Genomic DNA, 8,503 nt, shown 5'->3' on the forward strand with positions numbered 1-8,503 from the left:
ATCCACAGCTGGTCTCAGGAGCTCTGATAGATGTGGCCAAACACCTGGGCAACCTGTCCTTCAGAGTCTGGGAGAAGATGAAGGACAAGGTCCACTTCAGTCCTGTCATTCTGGACCCAAACACTGCTAATGAATGTCTGTATTTGTCTGATGATCTGACCAGTGTGAGAAGAGGAGACACATGGCAGAAGCTTCCTGATATTCCAGAGAGAAACATTAAGTACTCCAGTGTTTTTGGTTCTGAGGGCTTCAGCTCAGGGAAACACAGCTGGGAGGTGGAGGTTGGAGATCATCCTAAATGGAATATTGGTTTTGTTAAAGAGTCTTTTGACAGGAAGAGGGACAGATATGCTTCACCAAAATCTGGAATCTGGTGTTTAAAGCATGATGATGGAAAATACTCTAATAGTTTTAGTCACACCCTCAAAGTGAAGAAGAGTCTCCAGAGGATCAGAGTCCAGCTGACAGGGGGGAGGTGTCCTTCTACGACCCTGAAGACATGTCTAACATCTACACTCACAGAGACACTTTCACTGAGAAACTTTTTCCTTATTTCTTTGTTTTAAAAGCTGCTGATGCTAAAAAATCTGACATCAAAATCAGTAAATCTGAGGTTTCTTTATTATTTTCTGACAAGTTAACTTTAAAGTGATGAAAGTTATTTGGAAAAATACTTTTAATTTTTCTTCTATGCCCGAAAATGATTGTTAAATGTAAATTAGAATTTAAATGGCTTGTATTGCAATCGAAAATGTAATGTTTGTTTTTTAGCAACGTTTGAGCAATAATATGATTTTTTTTTTTTTCTTAAGTCCTTTATTACTTTTTAATTGTATATTTAAGCAATGTATTTTCAATAATTTCAGTTCAGTTTAAAGTTTGTCACAATATACTTGTCTACTGAATAAATTCCCAGAAAACAGAAAATCTAAGATCTAATATTGAAATACTTTTTTAGTTCTAATATCAAAAAAACAAGCCATTGATTTAATTTAAAATGTTTTCGTGTCATACAAAGTTTTGTGAATTGTCCAGAACACATTTTAGTTTCTACTGGATTAAGGGGATAAATATAAATACTTTTTTGTTATATTATTGATCTTAGAAACTCTCTAAAGTAAATAAAGGTAAATTTTATTTTTAATTCTTCTATTGTATTAAAAATAAGTTCTATTGAACTTGAGTTCAATCGCCTCACTGAAAACGTTGAAAGCTGCACAGATATAAAACTGATTAAGATAATATAAGTTTAAGGATGATGAAAATAGATGCTGTAATCCAGAATATTGATCATCGCATGAATCTGTTTATGTTGGTAAAGTCAGAATAAATCAAAAATCAATCCTGAAGATGAAAATGTTGAATCTCTGATTGTAGATGCTCCAATCAGCTGTTCAACATTAAAGTAAAACAACAGAACTGATGTTTTCTCTTTGGAAATGATCCAAAATGAAGCAGAATAATGAATTCAAACTATTCAAACTGACAGGTCCTAATAAATAGAACTGATTACTATGAACATCTATGTTTCAAATATCTGCATATCTCCATAGAGACAGGTGATTAATAGAGCATAGAGGTGAGGAACNAACATTTCTGATCTGATCAGGCCTTCTGTCCAATTATTTGTGTCTAATGAGGATTTCTTAGAGTAAGTGCTGCAGAGGTGAAAGGATTTGTGGCCAAAACTAAAGGTTGCAAAGGAAAGGGGAGAAAAATCTACATTTAGGTATAATGTCATGATCGGTTTAAGGTATCTGACCCACATGCAGAGAAACTACTCAGAGAACACGGGGAAAAGTTCAACAGGTTTATTTGATGTTGTGTATACAGAGGTTGGATCTGGAACTCAGTGAACCGGAACTGGATAGTCTGAAGGGGAGATCACAGAGATCAGTTCAGGGACTGTAGGAAAATTGACTGCAGCTTGAATAATGCTGGAGAGGGACTTACGTTTGAGGAGGCTCTTGTCAAATCTTGAATCCAGTCTGTGTGGGATTTTCCAGAGAAGAGGGAACTTGTGAACAGGTAGACATACGTTGGACCCAGAGGAGTAATGGAGCGTACTGTCACTTGGATTTCCGATGGGAACTTGAACGGATCACATGGAGGTTTTCCTCTGCTCAGTGTATTCTCAGTTGTTCCTTTCAGGGGGAGAAGTTCCAGAGTTCCATTTTTCTCAGGGAGGCTTCCTGCTGAAGAGCAAAGACAAAAAACACATAAGACTCAGAGAAACAAAGCTAGGTTAGACTCAGCTAATGTCAGCTTGGCTAGAGTACCCAAAACTGGCAAACACTCTGGCGTTGAGGTAGTAACAGTCCACTGCTCAAATACTCCTCCAGTAATGAACCAACGAGCCGCAGGTGTGCAGGGAGGCCCAACGAGGACAGTGCACCACCTGGTGGTGGAGAGAGAAGAAACAAACAAACAACCCACACAAAACTGGATTCCTAAAATTACCCCCCCGTCAACGACCGCCACCTGGCGGACCTGCAGAGCCGGAGGGCTGGGATGGACGAAACAACCCACACAAACTGGATTCCTAACTGATTTGCTGATTATGTGGTCAAATGAAAATCATGTAATTTGGACTTCCGATTTTCTGACATAGCTTGATTAGTCAATCTTTAATGAATAATTTTATGAAGTTTGAACAATAGAACTGACTTTGTTTTTTAGGTTTTCTGAAAGTGGTTTTATTTTAGCCCATTAAAATATTTGCAGTCTTAGGGACTCATCCTAAAACTTGTGTTGAAGAGAGAAATAGATATGGAGGTACTGTTAGTTTTTTTGAGAAAGGATCTTTTAATGAATTACTACACCCCGTAGAAGAAGCCTTTATTATTTGGCTGTTGTTATAGTTAGTTAAGTTCCAATGTTGGCTTTTGATTGACCTATGTGATGTTGAAAAGACATGTGATGAAAGAAAATTAATCTTTATATTAATTTGATTGAATTTNCTTCATTTTAGACTCTGATTATTCTGTTTGTTTCTTGTTGAATTCAAACTTAGCAGGTATGGTAGGACAGCTGAAAATGGCTGCCATACTATACCTCTGAGTGAGTTGCTGGTCTGAATCTACCAAACATCACATTGATCCAGTCACACCTTTATCAGATTATGCACTCTCTGCAACAAAGTGATATGTGTCTCTATATATTTCTTCATATTTTGTTAAATACATCAAACCAGGAATCTGATCTAGGAAACACCCAGACTGCAAGGCGTGATAGGCCTCGACTGAAAAGTGGATTCATTTAACATCTGCTGGTTCATCCTAGTAAGATGCCTCCTATAAAGCTGCAGCTTGTGAAAATTAGTCCTTTGTCTCTACTTCCTTGCTCACACAGATGTTGGAAATAATAAAAATAAATATTTAAAGATATGATGACTCAGCAGCAGGAGAACTTCATGTGTATTGTGATTTAAAGAACTAGAAGGCCACACAGGAGGAAATGGAGGAGATGAATTCAACACACACTAAATCCGAAGCTAAATAAAACATTGGGAGAAGAAACTGGTTTCAAACAGGAAGTGAAGGACATGTGTTCATAAAACTGGAACATACAGAGAATAAGCTCAGGAGGGAGAACATTATCATTGATGGCATCATAGATAAAATACCATGACATTTTTTGACTGTTTAAAAATCTCTTGTCAAAACCCACATTTTCTCTTGGTATCAATCCTAAAGGCATTGAAATTGAGAGGATACAAAGATTGGGAAAGCAGGAAGGAGGAAGACCCTGAAGAGTTAAGATTAGTCTGCTATGCCTCAAGGATAAACATCATTTTCCATTTTCTGCTAGAAAACTGAAGCTGTTTCATTTAATTTGCTATGTTTAGATGCCCATAACTTCCACGATCCGATCTAAACCTTTTTGATCAGAAATTCAAAATCTCTGTCTACATGGACACTAAACAAAATGATCTGATCACAATGTGAGTACATGTACCACGTGTTTACTGAGATAAAATATTTAAGACTGAGGAATGGAGGCACTGCTCAGTGTATTCTCAGCTGTTCCTTCCAGGGGGAGAAGGTCCAGGTATCCAATTTTCACAGGGCGGCTTCCCTGCTGAACAGCAAAGACAATCAAACAAGACAAAGCTAATCTCAGCTTGGCTAGAGTACCCAAAACTGGCAAACACTCTGGCGTTGAGGTAGTGACAGCCCACTGCTCAAATACTCCTCCAGACAAACTGGATTCCTAACAATGATTAACTGATTATGTGGCCAAATGAGAATCATGTAATTTGGACTTCCGATTTTCTGACATAGCTTGATTATTTAATCTTTAATGAATAATTTCATTAAGTTTTGACAATATAACAGATTTTTTTTTTTTTTTTAGGTTTTTCTGAAAGTGGTTTGATTTTAGCCCATTAAAATATTTGCAGTCTTAGGGACTCGCCCTAAAATTCCTGTTGAAGAGAGAAATAGATATGGAGGTGGAGTGGTTCTTTATATATAAGAAGATTTGAGAAAGGATCTTTTAATGAATTACTACAGTTACAGATTTAAACCCAGTAGAAGAAGCCTTCATTATTTGGCTGTTGCTATAATGAGTTTAGTTCCAATGTTGGCTTTTGATTGATCTATGCGATGTTGAAAGGACATGTGATGAAAGAAAACACATCTTTATAGTAATTTAATTGAATTTTATTGATCTCACATTGGAGAAATGTATTTCTGCATTTAACCCATCCCCTTGGAGAGAGTGGGCTGCCATTGTGCAGCGCCTGGGGAGCAGTGTGGGTTTAAGGTTCCTCAGGAACCAGAGTAGCAGTCTTTGGGGATCGAATCGGATACTTGCAACCTTCTCAGAGCACAAGCACACTTCTCTATATTAGATGACTTTAATATAGATTAGTTCTCCAAATATTGTCCATTGTTTAAGAAGCTGATTTTTTAACTAGTGTTTGTCATCTATATTGGGTTCTTAATAAGTCGAAAAGAATTTCATTTGGGAAAGACAGGTCTACATGCAAAGATCTTATATTCAAGAATATTCCTGAGCTTTTTTCACAGGTTGCATCAAAGCTTTGAGCTACAGTGATCATAACATGATTGCCTTATCGAGGAAAAAATATATTATCTAAATCAAGGAGGTCAATCTTAATCTTAATCTTAATCTACTCAAGAGGATTATCTTAAGGAGGTCATATAAAAGCTTTAATCTTGACCTATGAGAAGATGTTTGTGAAAAACAGGAGGTTAAGAATGCCTTAGAAATATTTATGAATAAATTCTATGAAGTTGTGAACAATCATGGCCCAATTTGTCAGGACAAACACTGCACCATAATCAGGCAACTGTGAAGACAGGAAAATCTATTGAAAAAGTAGGAAACAAAATTAAGGTTTTAAGAATATGTTCATTTTATAGACAAAAAAATTGCGCATTGGCAAATGATGCTAAAAACTGTGGAAAACATTGAATTATGAATCTTTGAATCTTTAATGTGAATCTTTAATGTGTATAAATAATAAGTCTATTCCCAGGTTTGTGGAAACGGAAAGGTTAATCACTAGGCCAGCAGAGGGTGCTAACTACTTTAATAATTTCTAATATTTTATTTTTTAAATAAAGCCAGTGGGTTAACATCTTAGATTAATCAAATAAGCACATTTTGTAAAATTCTAAAGGCTTAATGCATGGAAAACTTAAAATAGAAGATAGTGGTTTAAAAAAAATTGTTAGAAAGATGCTCCGGGATCTCTGATATGTCTCCTGCTATTAAAAATCTCCATGGATAGTTGATTAAAGCAGCTGCCTGTATGTTGGGTAAACCAAAATGTCATATTTTCTATTAATCTTTAAGGAGTGAATTATTCCCAGAGCTGTAAAAACAATAGACAATTATTCCTCTTCTTAAATATGGACACTTACCTTTCACTGGCATTATATGTAGACCAATTCATTGACTTTCTCTTCTCACTAAATTACTTAATTACAATGTGTGGGCATAGCTTTTTTTAGATCAATTTCACTGTTATCTTGGAATTAATCTAAATTATACTAGGTTAAAATTGCTAGTTTAACAAAAGGCATTCATGATGTGTGTGCTACCCACAGAATTTAAAATAACAGGTTTACTTTTTTGGTTTGCAAAATCATACGAAATTGTGTCTTCTTGCTTAAGATTTTGACAAATTTTTTAATTATTTTCTTACTCATTTGTTACTGTGTTTTTGCTGCAAAAAATAGAGTGTCCCACTTCCAATTATAGAGGTCCTATGTTAACAATATAGTGTGTACAAAAATCTGACTTTGGGGACAAAATATTTGCTTTTGAGGATAATATAAAATCTGTGTTTAGAAATTCTCTTATGACGTGAAGATTCCAAGGTTTTTAAAAATGTATCTTGACTCTAGCTCTAGAAAACTTTCGCACATTGATGAGAAAACGGATTGAAATATAAACAAAAAGGGAACTTTTAAACATATTTTTAAGGTTTTCATATCTCTTATGCGTGGATGCCCTGAATGAAGATGCTTTTTGATCTGCTCCTGTTCACCTGTCTAATTGGCCCAGCGGCTGATTATCGCTGATAGTTTCCACCTGATTCCCTCTGCTATTTATGTTGTTTGTCTGCCTACCATCAGCGCCAGATTATTTGAGCTGTTTTTGTTTTTTTTTTTAGAATAACGCTAGCGTCCAAGTAAGTAAGTGATTCTGATCTGACCCGTTTTCCGCCTCTGGATATTCCTGTCTTGTTCCTGTCTGCTTTGTCAGTTTAGTTCTTGAGCTGATTTCCTGGATTCTGCTGGTTACCAAACTTGAAGTGTGTTACTGACCTCGGCTTGGATTCTCCTTCGGTACCTCTTCGGCTTTCTGATCTCCTGGTCTATCAACTTGGTTTAGATTGTACTTCGGCTCTGGATATCCCCTCAGGGACGCTGGTGCCTCCTCGGCGTCAGCTGATGGTCGCTTGTCATCACTTGAGCTCTGAAGCAGTTACGGCCGTAAGCGGTGGACAACAGACTGAACTCTTAACTAGGTCAGTGACTTTTGATCCTAGTCATCATCATCCAGACATTCTAGTCACTAACCTGAGTTTTTTGTCTCTGCAGAGAATTCGGTTATCCGTCCCGCTGATGTCCAGGTGCTCCCTTTATTTATGATTAAAGCTTGTTTGAAACCTGTCCTGATTTGCCTGCCTGAATATTGGGTCCAAGATTGGGAGGTCATTACAATAAATGTTGAGAAATACCTCCCCTCTTGCAGGAGCGTGCGTCGCCCTAAATTCTCGGACATTGATGAGAAAATGTATTGAAATATGACTGAAAAAGGTAACTTTTAAACATTTTCTTAATGTTTTGTCAGAAATTATATAGAATGGTGTTGATAGCAAAAGCGGGAAAGGCATTCACTGAGCAGAGAATGTATTCATCGGACACTAACTGTAGCAGATCAACTAAATGTGTAAAATTGTCCTCCATCCATCCATCCATTTTCTGTCACACTTATCCCAAGCGGGGTCGTATGGGGTGCTGGTACCTATCTACAGCTGTCTACGGGTGAGAGGTGGGGTACAACCTGGACAGGTTGCCAGTGCATCGCAGGGCAACACAGAGACAAACAACCATTCACACACACACTCTCACCTAAGGAGAATTTCTAGAAGCCAATTAATCTTTTTGGGCTGTGGGAGGAAGCTGGAGTACCTGGAGAGAACCCACACATGCTCAGGGACAATATGCAAACATACAGAAACACCCCAGGCCAGGAATCAAACCCGGAACATTCTTGCTGCAAGGTCGCAGTACTACCCACTGAACTACTGAGGAGGACTTATCTTCCATTAAAAAAAATCATCATAATCCTCATAGAGAATGAAGTTTATTCTAAAAGAAACATCAAAGATTACTTAGCAGGGTCATTGTTTCAGTGATTTTGGTCTTGACTGTTTCCCAATATACATATATATTTATTTTTTTAAGAATTATGCAGCATATTATGGGTTTATCTTTTTCAATCTTAGTGCAATTTATATTTGATCATGTTTGTGTATTTTAATGTATTTTACTGTGATGTAAAAATTGTAAGGATTTTTTTTACATTTTTATGTTATTTAAACACTGTAATCTTAGGAAGACTAGCAAGAATAAGAGCCACTTTGTGGGACTGATTTTCAAACAGCAGTTTAATCCAGTCCAACCAACACAGGATGCAGTTATATTTGTCCATTTTTATTCCTATGAAATGCTTCATATTCATTTCACTGAACTGGGTCCAGAGTCCTCAAGTTCTGTTTTTTTTTTTAGCCTGCAGAGCTCCTGCAGCTCCTCCATGATGGAGGACAATAAAGATAAAAGTGCAGGAAGTTCTATCTGTACAGAGAGTCAATGTCCAGCTCTGATTGTGATCATCAACATGCTTTCATCCTGGTTAAACATCAACTCTACATTTAATACTGAGATCATTCAGTGAATCCAAAGTGTTCTTAGAACTTAGAGAGTAAAGTTAGTCCATCTGATGAACTGGGCTGGTGGCT

The 8,503-nt window shown here is 36.9% G+C and overlaps 1 pseudogene; it reads left to right on the top strand.

Annotated features, from left to right (window-relative positions):
• Positions 1 to 761, top strand: part of LOC107094077 — a 1,591-nt pseudogene extending 830 nt beyond the window's left edge.
• Positions 762 to 8,503: the final 7,742 nt, after the last annotated feature.

Source organism: Cyprinodon variegatus, unplaced genomic scaffold (genome assembly GCF_000732505.1).
Source record: "Cyprinodon variegatus isolate N-32 unplaced genomic scaffold, C_variegatus-1.0 Scaffold462, whole genome shotgun sequence".
NCBI classification, from domain to species: Eukaryota; Metazoa; Chordata; class Actinopteri; order Cyprinodontiformes; family Cyprinodontidae; genus Cyprinodon; species Cyprinodon variegatus.